This window comes from Maniola jurtina, chromosome 21 (genome assembly GCF_905333055.1).
Source record: "Maniola jurtina chromosome 21, ilManJurt1.1, whole genome shotgun sequence".
Lineage (NCBI taxonomy): Eukaryota > Metazoa > Arthropoda > Insecta > Lepidoptera > Nymphalidae > Maniola > Maniola jurtina.
In genome coordinates, this window is record NC_060049.1 from 847,303 (window position 1) to 860,154 (window position 12,852).

Genomic DNA, 12,852 nt, shown 5'->3' on the forward strand with positions numbered 1-12,852 from the left:
TGTCGTAATAACCCAAATAACCAGAACGATTGCCATAAAATTTTTGCGATATCAGCTAGTAGTATTTCTATAGGACAAAAACCGGCCAAGTGATAGTCAGACTCGCGCACTGAGGGTTCCGTACTCGGGTATTTTTTCCAACATTTTGCACGATAAATCAAAAACAATTATACATAAAAATAAATAAAAATCTGTTTTAGAATGTACAGGTAAAGCCCTTTCATAATATGATACCCCACTTAGTACAGTTATCTTACTTTGAAAATTGAAACACATTTTTTTTTTAAATGATGTAACCACAAATTCGCGGTTTTCAGATTTATTCCTGTATTTGTGTTATAAGATCAACAAGAAGTACTCTATAGGTTTCTTGACAGACAGACAGACAGACAACAAAGTGATCCTATAAGGGTTCCGTTTTTCCTTTTGAGGTACGGAACCCTAAAAAACTGTAGCGAAAGCAACGAACAATTTATCAGACTTACAGATTAAAATCAGATCGTCGCTAAGTGATATTTGTACAAAACATCAGGATGTGGGCGGGACTCTTGGGAGTTGGGACATCTTTACTATAGTTATGTGACATTATATATTATTATATCTAAGTAAAAAAAACTAAAACCTAACTACTCTTATCATACGCTGAATTATATTGTCCCGCAGAGATTACTCTATTTTAACCCCCGACCCAAAAAGAGGGGTGTTATAAGTTTGACGTGTGTATCTCTGTACCTGTGTATCTTTGTATCTGTCTGTGCCATCGTAGCTCCTACACTAATGGACCGATTTTAATTTAGTTTTTTTTATTTGAAAGGTGGCTTGATCGAGAGTGTTCTTAGCTATCTCTGGCTTTGGCGTAGTCGGGTAAAAAATGACCGTAGCGAAAGCAAGATAACGGAACAAACAATTTATCAGACTCACAGATTAAAATCAGATCGTGACTAAGTGATATTTGTACAAAACATGGGGACGGGTGGGCCGCGGGACAAATTGCGGGACTATCGGGACATCTCCGTTATAGTTATGAGACGTAAACTATTTTTAACCCCCGACCCAAAAAGAGGGGTGTTATAAGTTTGACGTGTGTATCTGTGTATCTGTCTGTGGCATCGTAGCGCCTAAACGAATGAACCGATTTTAATTTAGTTTTTTTTGTTTGATAGGTGGCTTGATCGAGAGTGTTCTTAGCTATAATCTAAAAAAATTGGTTCAGCCGTTTAAGAGTTATCAGCTCTTTTCTAGTTTTCTTGTAGAAAAGAAGGTTAGATAACCGTTAGGTTCATAATATTATGTCAATAGACAAATGTCAAGCTGTCAAGATGGACGTTGCCTAAATACATAATTATTTATTTGAAAATGATGTTTTGGAAAACTCAAATACAAAGCTCAAATACTTTGGATCGTCGGGGGTGTTATAAATTTTTAATTTACTGTTATTCATCTATACGTCTTGTATAGATGAAAATGAGATTTCTATTGAAGTGAAACTACGGGATTTTTGCGACGGTAAAACGTAAATCGATATCTATACTTATTGCGGGAACTCGATTGCTTTTATACATGGCATAATATTGTAAATCAAATCTATGAAAAGAGCAACCGCCCAGTTTCTTGCTGGTTCTTTTTGAATTTATTTATAATTAGCGACCCGCCACGGCTCCGCCCGGGTAGCTTATTACAATGTTCGTAGGTATCTCGAATTTTTTTGAAAATAAAATACATATAGCCTATGTAACTCAGGAATAATGTTGCTTTCTACTGGTGAAAGAATTTTCAAAATCGGTTCAGTACTTCCAGAGATTATCCCCTACAAAAAAACTTACAAACTTACCTCTTTGTAATATAGTAATTAGTATAGACTAGATTTTAGCGTCTTCGTCCACGTGGAATAAGGTTTTTAAAAATTTCGCATAGACTACCTGCCAACCCTGCCAACCCTGCTACCCCTGTTCATTCTGAGAGGAGACCCGTGCTCAGTAGTGAGCCGGCGATGAGTTGATCATTATGATAATAATTATTCAAATCGGTATGCCTATCCGTTTGATCGCTACGATGCCACAGACAGATACGTCAAATTTTTTCAAAGTAAACAGCTCAACCGGTAAAGGAGCGGACTGAAAACCGAAAGGTCGACGGTTCAAACCCCGCCCGTTGCACTATTGTCGTACCTACTCCTAGCACAAGCCAGACGCTTAGTAGGAGAGGAAAGGGGAATATTAGTCATTTAACATGGCTAATATTCTTTAAAAAAAAAAAAAAAAGTAAACACCCCTCTTTTTAGGTCGGGAGTCGGGACTCGGGAGCTAATAAAAGTATGTATAGTACGCGACAGGTCAAGATGGCAATCGGGGTGGGGACGCGGGCGTCCGTCCGTCTGTGCGGGATAGCGTGGGTTACTCGTGGGGCGTCCCCCCGCCTCATACCCCGATTGCCATTTCAACCAGTCGCGTACTTACACATTTAGCTTTCACGCGTTCCAGTAGATCTGCACCTATTAACCCGAGTCCTGACCGTACATGCCGAGACATAAAGCTATTTCAGTCGTTTCAGTCCGCCACCATGTTTGATGTACAGAAATATACCCCTGTCGCTGACTGGAGCGAAACCAGAGGAATAAACATGTAACGTCCATTAAAGTTGTATATCTTCATGGGAAATAAACACCAACCTTTTTCAGGTTGGACAGTAATGTATTAGAATGCTTATTTAGGGCTCCTTCACATGATTAGAACTATTTAGCCTTACCTAGTGGTAAGATGGTAAGGAGATATAAGTGGTAAACGTGATCAGCTAGTTTGTGATCTGGTGACCTTTGTGAAATTTAAACCCTCTCTAATACCTATCCCGAGGGAATTTCGAAAAATTCGGCCTCATTCCTTGTGTACGTAACAAAGCAAACTTCTGTGCAAAATTTCAGCTTTCTAGATCGGTTTGGGTTGGGCGTTTGTGAATCAAGTTTTAGTTTGTGAATTTAGTTTTTTTTTTTGTTTGAAAGGTGGCTTGATCGCGAGTGTTCTCAGCTATAATCCAAGAAAATCAGTTGAGCCGTTTGAAAGTTATCAGCTCTTTTCTAGTTACTGTAACCTTCACTTGTCGGGGGTGTTATAAATTTTTAATTTACACTTGTAAATAGACTTTGGTCTTGAAGCATCGACTTTAATACGATACAACGAAACGATAAAATGTGGAGCAAGCCCAAGGTATCGTTAAAATCCACGGAAGATTCCCCAGTGCAAACTACAAGCCACAGGAAATAGACCCGGGGTAGATAATCCCGGGCATTTTTCTTACACCAGCTTGTTTCTGTAACGTCAGCTCGCAAATAAAACTCGCGAATTTTTTTTCTATTTATAGACTAGCGCTGACTAGAAAAAAAGCACTTGAAAAAAAAAATTAAAATCGGTTCATTAGTTTAGGAGCTACGATGCCACAGACAGATACACAGGTACATATGTCAAACTTATAACACCCCTCTTTTTGGGTCGGGTGTTAAAAATGGAGGGAAAAACTGATGCTGGAAGGGCGTTCCATATCCTAGCGGTTTAAATTTAACTACTGAGCTCACAAGGTGAGATATTAGTTAAGGGCTAAGTTAAATCCGAGTTAAAAAAAATATCGTTAAAATCCACGGTAGATTTCCAAGTGCAAACTATTGTACAAGCCCCAGGAAATAGACCCGGGGTAGATAATCCCGGGCATTTTTCTTGCACCAGCTCGTTCCCCGCAACGTCAGTTCCCAAATAGACCTCGCTAACTTTATACTGAACATATTTTACTATGGAGCTGCAACATAAATACTGGAATTTGTTTACCTAATACGACATACAGTATCGAAATCAAAGGTTTCATAGTATGTGACTTACTTTATTCCATCACTAGCTGATGTCCGCGACTTCGTTCGCGTGGATGTAGTTTTTTAAAAATCCCGTGGGAACTTTTTGATTTTCCGGGATAAAAAGTAGCCTATGTGCTAATCCGGAGTATAATCTATCTCCATTCTAAATTTCAGCCCAATCCGTCCAGTAGTTTTTGCGTGAAGGAGTAACAAACATACACACACACACACACACACACACACACATACAAACTTTCGCCTTTATAATATTAGTGTGATAACTTCTAAAGATTTGGATGTATGGTGTATCGTTAGAATCTTTACATCATAGGGAGTGACACTGGCTATAAATTTTTCGAAATAAAAAAAATTGTATATCTGAGCAGTATGTTTTTTTAATTTTTAGGGTCCGTACCTCAAAAGGGACCCTTATAGGATTACTTTGTTGTCTGTCTGCAAGTCTGTTTGTCTGTCCGTCGGTCATGTCTGTCAAGAAAATCTATAGGGGTGCTTCCCGTTGACCTAGAATCGCGAAAGGCAGGTAGGTAGGTCTTATAGCATAAGTAAAGGAAAAATCCGAAAACCGTGAAGTTGTAGTTAGATCACAAATTTTCAAAGCAAGATAACTATACCAAATGGGGTATCTCAATATGTAAGAGCTTTACCTGTACATTCTAAAACAGATTATTATGCAGAATAATTTTTGATTTATCGTACAAAATGTCGGAAAAATACCCGAGTACAGAACCCCCGGTGCGCGAGTCTGACTCGCACTTGGCCGGTTTTTTTTTTCTCATTCAGACGTACGAAATCCTAAAAAGATTACAACTTTTGCGAAATAACAACGTTGCTCATTAAATTGTTATCGATAGATTTGACCTTTACTTCACAATTCTCCGTAGAACGTAGAAGGAAAACTAATAAAAAATTCAATACGAACAGTCTTGTATATTGACCAAATTGCATTAAGTTGAAGAGGATATTTTTCCTGACCTTAACTGAGTTAAAAATAAAAGGCTTTCTAAGTTCAGTGAGCTATAAAAATGGTATTACATGAAGGTACTTACTAGACAAGACAGACAGACAGAAGTGATCCTATAAGGGTTCCTTTTTCCTTTTGAGGTACGGAACCCAAAAAAGATCCCCATGATCGGAATTCAATCGGGAGGACGTTATTAGGTAGTAGGGAGATGATTTTTCCAATATTAAATTAGAAAGTTGTCCCAAAATATTTACTTAGCAAAGAAAAATGACCAATTATTAAGATAGGGAATCCCTTAAGCAGCTTTCAAGTAATTTTCCCGTCTTATCTTAATTGAATCTTAATTATATTAAAACCAAACAATATTGAGATGAGATATTGATATTATATTTTTTTTCATTCAAGCATTTTCCGGTTTGTCTATTACTGAATATGAAAAGAAAAATATTGATTTTATGCAGCTATGGCAGCCATGATTGGTCAAGACTATTTATTACAGATTTTATTTTTAATGACGCTCGCGACTTAACGTAGATTTAGGGTTTTTAAATAGCCCCTAAAAACTTTTTGACTAAACACCTAAAAAAAAAGAAAAAAAAAATCTCGTGGGAACTCTTTGATTTTCCGAGATAAAAGTAACCTACTATCTCCATCTACAGAATGCAAGCTATTACTCTACCTACCAAACAGATATTGCACGCAAATTCCTCTAGTGGATTGGCTATTTTTTTAATCCCGCGGGAATTCTTTGTAGGGTAAAAAGTAGTCTATGTCCGTCTCCGAGATGCAACCTATCTCCTTACCTCGTCAAAATCGGGCCGTAAAAAGGTAGCAAACAGATAGACAAACAGAAATACAGTTTCGCATTTATAATATTAGTCTATGTCTTGTCTGTCTGCCTGTCTGTTCATTACCTATGCATTCGCACATAGTTCATCCGTTTGAGTAAAAAATTTGTACAGTTGTTGTTGGGACTTGCGATCATAGTATTAGTTATTATTGGAAACATGGACGAAGTAGTAGTGGAGTAGTAGTTATAGTGAAACTGCCCAAATAGTACGCTTCCATGTTGCACTGTAATTTTCAGGTGTTAGGTCTATCTTTGGTTGGTTCAGCGGTTGAATCATAAAAAGGGAATATGACTGGCAGAATTAAATACTTTCGTATTTCTAATATTATTATAGAATATGGAATACTAGCCGATGTCCGCGACTTCGCCCGCGTCGATTTAGGTTTTTCGAAATCCCGTGTGAACTCTTTGATTTTCCGGGATAAGCCTATGTGCTAATCCAGGGTATTATCTATCCCATTCCAAATTTCAGCCAAATCCGTCTAGTAGTTTTTGCGTGAAGGAGTAACAAACATACACACACACACACACATACACACAAACTTTCGCCTTTATAATATTAGTTTTAAGTGTGATAGTAGTGTAGTGGTAGTGATAGTAAAAATGCCTAAATAAAGAGCGGTTACACACTAACCGTGATTGCAGTATGCAAACACTTACGGCTTTGCAAGATCTCGTGATTGGCGTCAAACGGAATAGCATACAGCCTGCATATGCACCGGTTTATCCCGTAGTAGGATTTAGTTCACCGGCAGATTTACATACAGGCCTTTCTACAACTATTTGAGTATATTCAAACTGGGTATATGAAAAAGCGATTGAAAAAACCCTGCAATATCCCTTTGTAACGTGTAGAGAAGTTGTAAAGGCTGTTTTACGTCGAATCAACTATATGCGACACGTTGATTTAGCAGCAAGAACACTTAAAAAACCCCTATTTTATCAACCCCCGACCCAAAAAGAGGGGTGTTAAAAGTTTGACGTGTGTATCTGTGTATCTGTCTGTGGCATCGTAGCGCCTAAACGAATGAACCCATTTTAATTTAGTTTTTTTTGTTTGAAAGGTAACTTGATCGAAAGTGTTCTTAGCTATAATCCAAAAAAATTGGTTCAGCCGTTTGAAAGTTATCAGCTCTTTTCTAGTTACTGTAACCTTCACCTGTCGGGGGTGTTATAAATTTTTAATTTACACTTGTATTGTAGATAACGGGTACATACCATTAATTTGATGTTTTTAACTGCCCATACTTAATAATATATTATCAATGCGAAAGTCTGTCTGTTTGTCTGTCTGTCAGCTAGCTTTTCACGGCCCCATAGTTTAACAGATTTTGATGTTTGGTACAAAGTTAGCTTCCATCCCGGGAAAGGACTAAAGGCTACTTTTTATCCAGGAAAATCAAAGAGTTCCCACGGGATTCTTAAAGGCCCATCTGTTTGATCGATTTATATGTTTGGTAGAGAGGTAGCTTGCATCTCAGAAACTGACAAATGCAACTTCTTATCATCATCTAGGATTTGTATAGGTACATAACGTCTTACACCCGAATTCACAAACGTTACTATGAGGTCTCACAGTGCGCTCGAACGCACAGTGTCGGCAAATATTACCGTGGTGTCGGTTCCACCAATCAGATTATCGTGTCACGTCAATTTACAATGATCTGATTGGTGGAACCTACACTATGCGTTCGAGCGCACTGTGAGACCTCATAGTAATGATTGTGAATACGGCCGATAGAGTACCTTGTAGATAGTTACCTTGAGTAAGGTGCAAAAGAATTTTAAAATCTCATTGAACGTCACAGTACATTAACTTCAAGTCTTTGCCGAACAAAGTACCATGTCAAAGATACAGGCCACATTATCAAGAAGGCAATAAATTCTGCCGGCTTCCTCCAAATTCCAGTACAATATGCAAACCATAGACGCGTCTAGGCTTTAGGGGATTCCACGCCTAGGTATCAAGTAAGAATAATGTCCTGGAAATGAGCTGGATTTCCTCATACTCGCCTTATGGATTCCATTGGGATTCTTTCCACACCGAAAATCGAAATCAAAATCGGACCTTCGCTGTATGTAGAAGCAAAATCTTTTTGGTGATTTAGAGTGGTTATTATAACAATAGTGTTTTCATACGTAATTTGTATGAAAATCCGTAATTTTCCGAGTAATACGAAAATTGGAATTTGGGTTTTACAGTTTTCAGTTAAAAATAAAGAAATACATGTTTCAGGATTTTTAGAATTTCCACCCCTAATAGGATTAAATAGGGGATGAGAGTTTGTATGAAAGTCCGTCATTTTTTTATGTTATATCTATGAAAATTGGTAATTGGGCTTTCGGGCAAAAATGAAATGTACCAGACTGTAGGTAGGTACGCCAGGCTCCATACTGAAATATTCAAATCCTTCGTTATTTTCTTATTTTAATACAGAACCCTAAAATCAAATCCGCTAGTATGTGTGGAATGGTAATCCGTGGTAATAAATACGGATATAAGGCATCGTTCACATGAAATATTTGCTCTTATTGAGAACGCCCATTGTCATGTAATGTTTTTACGATCGGCACGGTCCAAATATTTTAATTAATCGTTTGACGAGTTTGCACGAGAGTAATCTTTATTCATGTTCAGCGTTTTTAATACGAGTACAGTATAGGTACCTACGCGTATAATCATTGTATTTTGTTTTTTTGTAGGGTTCCATACCTCAAAAGGAACCACGGAACCTTTATAGGATCACTTTGTTACACAAAAATATAGTATAGAAGCAGGCGTTATTTTGCGGAAGTCCATGATATACAAGGAACCAAAAGCTTATTTTGCTATAATCCGCCAAACCAAAGAAATCTGTATGGTGTAACATGCAGCATGCGACATGCACTGAAAAACATGCAGGAAAAGCCAGCCACCAAGCAAGCCACACGCCCCACCACCACGCAGCACCACATAAATCCCAACACCACTCGACGCACGTTTCGCCACGACACCGGAGCATCCTCATGAGATAGCTTTTCCTGCATGTTTTTCAGTGCATGTCGCATGCTGCATGTTGCACCATACAGATTTCTTTGGTTTGACGGATTATAGCAAAATAAGCTTTTGGTTCCTTGTATACACAAAAATAGACTAGGATTGCGACTTCATCCCCGTAGATTTAGGTTTTTAAAAAACTCCCGTAGAAAGTCTTTGATTCCCGGGATAAAGTCTTTAACTATATTCATACAATAATCTACCTACTATATGATGTAGCCCTTAGTATTTGGCAAAAGCAAAAGATCAACTCCATAATGATATCTGAAAAATTCATCCGAGTTGGCATTTTACTTGGAAGAATTTATGAGTCCAATGTTATATCTCGTCGTAATATAAATAAAAGATAGGACAGAACAGAGTGTTCGGCGTGTACAACACAGCACTCCTTTGTTCGTTATCGGGTGACGTGGCCGGGAGATTGGGAGTTGTGCAAACTTAGTGTTTTGTTGCGACTTCAAGTTAGTTCTTTGTGTCTTTGTACGACATCGATACATCATACAATGTGGAATAGATCTATTTGTTTTTAAGTCTAGACTAGACTCCGAAGGTATATCAGTTAAGAATATTTTTTTTAATTTACAGTCTAACGCTTAAGATGGAGCGCGATTGCTTAGAAGATGCCTATTCAATCCTGACTTGAAGGTTACTACTTGACTTATTAAAATTTGAGGAAAAAAATGATGCCGGAAAGACGTTCTTCCAATCTTAGCTGTTCGAATCAGAAACGAGGAGGCAAATCGCTTTGTGCGTGTCAGTGGAGTTTCGACTACGTACAGGTGAAGACGATTTGCAGTACAATAGTAGAAAGGTGAAAGAGGAACCAGGTCAAAAAGTTTTTGGGCACACTCTCCGAAAGATATCTTGTAAAATAAGATGTTCCAAACTTTGAAGTCTAGAATTTACCAGCACTTCGTCAACAATGAGCCTTCAAGCGCAACACTTGCTTTGTAGTTTGTATACAAACTTTATTGTATAAAATCTATAAAAATATAATACAAGCTTGATACTATATATGCATTTTCCACGAGTAAATCTTTGAGCAAGCGTAAAATTCAATGCATTTTAGGGTTCCGTAACTCCATAGAAAAAAGGAACCATTATTGATTATAGGATCACTTCGTTGTTTGTCAAGAGTGTCGTATCAAGAGAATCAAAACCTACAGGGTCCCGTTGACCTATTAGAATCATGGACAGGCAGTAAAACTTATAGCACAAGTAAATGGAAAAATGCGAAAACCCGGAATTTGTGGTTACATCACAAAAAACCGTCAAGAGCGAGTTGGACTCGCGCACCGAGGGTTCCGTACTCGGGTATTTTTTCGACATTTTGCACGATATATCAAAAACTATTATGCATAAAAATAAATAAAAATTTGTTTCAGAATATACAGGTAAAGCGCTTTCATTATGATACCCCACTTGGTATAGTTATCTTACTTTGATTCAAACAGTTTTTTTTTTTAATGTAACCACAAATTCACGGTTTTCGGATTTATTCCTTTACTTGTGCTATAGGACCTACCTACCTGCTAAAATTCATGATTCTAGGTCAACGGGAAGTACCCTATAGGTTTTCTGGACAGACACGACGGAGGGACGGACAGACAGACAGACAACAAAGTGATCCTATAAGGGTTCCGTTTTTCCTTTTGTGGTACGGAACCCTAAAAAATATTAAAGTGTTATTTCTTGAACCCCTCGAACCCCTCGTGTGTGAGTCCGACTCGCACTTGGCCGGTTTTTCAAACTCAACAGACTCTATATCGTCTGTGCACGAGTAAATTGGTAGTGATTGCGATGGACAAACTGTGACGAATAAATTCACTCCCGTTACGACTTTACATTTCCATTCATTTTGTAGCATGCGTTTTATGTATGTTCTTTATGACTTATCAAGCTCTTCTTTTACTGCTTTAATAGCTTGATTTGAATCTCCCTACCTTTTAAAACTATGTCACCGGAAACGTATGCAATCCGTCATTGTATACAATTTCTAGGAAATGTATGTTTTTCCGTAAGGTGCCTAGTGCTTAGCACGTTTTCGGAATTAAGTGCATTATAATTTTTAAGCAGTGAAGGAAAACATCCTGAGGACACCTGCACGCATGATTGTTATCAAAGGTGTGTATTATCATCATCATGATCAACCCATTTCCGCCCCACTACTGAGTACGGGTCACCTCTCAGAATGAGAAGGGTTTAGGCCATAGTCTGCCACGCTGGCCCAGTGCGAATTGGCAGACTCACACTCCTTTGAGTAGGTACATGAAGAACTCTCAGGCATGCAGGTTTCCTCACGATGTTTTCCTTCACCGTTAAAGCAAGTGATATTTAATTGCCTAAAACGCACATAACTGTAAAGTTAGTGGTGCGTGACCGGAATCGAACCCCCGAACTCCGATTAGGAGGCGGACGTTATAACCACTAGGCTATCCTTGAAATCTGCCAATCTACACTTGGCCAGCGTGGCAGACTATGGCCTAAGCCTGCCCATTTTGAGACTTCACGCTAGAGAGTTCTCCATAGTGTTATCAAAGATGTGTGAAGTCTGCCAACCCGCACTTGGTCAGCGTAGATTATGGCCAAATCTCATTCTTAGAGGAAACCCGTGCTCAGTAGTGACCCGGCGGTAGATACATCAGGTAATTTTTTATTTAAAAAAAATGAATAATAGGCATAATAATCATGACTAATACTCCCCTTTCCCCTCCAATTAAGCGTAATTGTTAAGTAACTAATTATAATTTCTTTACCCAACAATAACATTCACCAAACAATTAATACTTATTTTAATATGTATTGCATAGTGGTTGCATTAAAAGGGATTTACAATCGGTTGCGAGATAGCCGGATATGAGATGAGTGCGTCAGACTCACAACTCAGGGCCAGGTGTTTCCGGTCACCCGGCGAATGCATACAGACTTTATTGACTCCATTTTGTAAATATAGTTATCGGCAACAGTTTATTGATGCTGTCCTTTTGTTGAAAATTGGCTAACCGGGCTGTAGTTAGCACTTTGTTGATGTCTGATGAATGATGAGTAATGATTATTATTATCGTCTCTTATTCGTACACTCGGAAACCCATGTTCTTCTATTCCTACCGAATTAAAAAGTTAAGTCGCAATTAAAAAATTAAACAAATGAAACCCTACCAAAAACCGAACAAAAAGTAATCTTAATGTCAGATTTGAAAATGGCGCAAAACAGGCGCCCTATTGAATTTTTTGAAAAAAATTATTATAGCTCGTGTCGCTCGGGATTATATTAGTATTCTAACGATACCTCATACATCCTAACCTGTTCAGGCATTTAGAAGTTATGGTGGGATAAAGAAACTCACGTATACATACATACATACATGAACCTTTAAAAGAATACGCAGTCCTGTTTTTGGGCAATCATGTTATAATAAACAAATTGCGTTAATAAGGTGGAAGGACGTACGTCTACGGTCTGCATAATATTATGTACGTTTCCGATTATGCACCCTAAGGAGGCTGTTTTAAGCGCCGGCTACACAGGCCGCGTATGCGTCGCGTACCATTGCGTTGTAATGTATGGAACTGTATGAGACATGACAAACCGCTTGCGTGGCGTGAACGTTCGCGTAGACGTAATGTGTGCGGTCTACGGATTCACGCGCGTGTCACGTGTACGTGCTTGGTGTGAATCGGTTGTTAGGGTGGATAAACGGAATAAACACTAAAAACAACTCTTTCTTTTTTCAGATCCGAACCGTCCCAAAAAAAGCTTAAAGTTAAGTCGCGAAATGTAGTTAAGCTTGTTAAGCGAAACAGGAGTTATCCGCACCGTTTTCCGGTATCGTTGCGGCCTAGCACACAGAATATGTATTATTCAAACGCGCTCACACGCTTTTCGGAATGTCACAACGTTCTGCCCGGAATGCTAATTCCTCCAACGACATGCCGAAAGATTAACTCCTTATTTGGAAACGATATAAGTATAACTTTTTATTCCTAGATGATGCCTACTTTGATTGGGTTTAGGTATTCAAAAATTTTGTGAGATTCTTCTTTTGTCTTGGACTGTAGTTATTGAACTCAAAATTAAAAAAACCCCCAACACAAAAACCTCTATAAGAAAACTAGAAAAGAGCTGATAACTTCCAAACGGCTGAACC

General features: G+C 38.3%; 1 protein-coding gene across 1 annotated transcript in view; it reads right to left on the minus strand.

Moving 5' to 3' along the window:
- Positions 1 to 12,852, minus strand: part of LOC123876114 — a 243,757-nt gene that overhangs the window by 40,560 nt on the left and 190,345 nt on the right. The window lies entirely within an intron of this gene.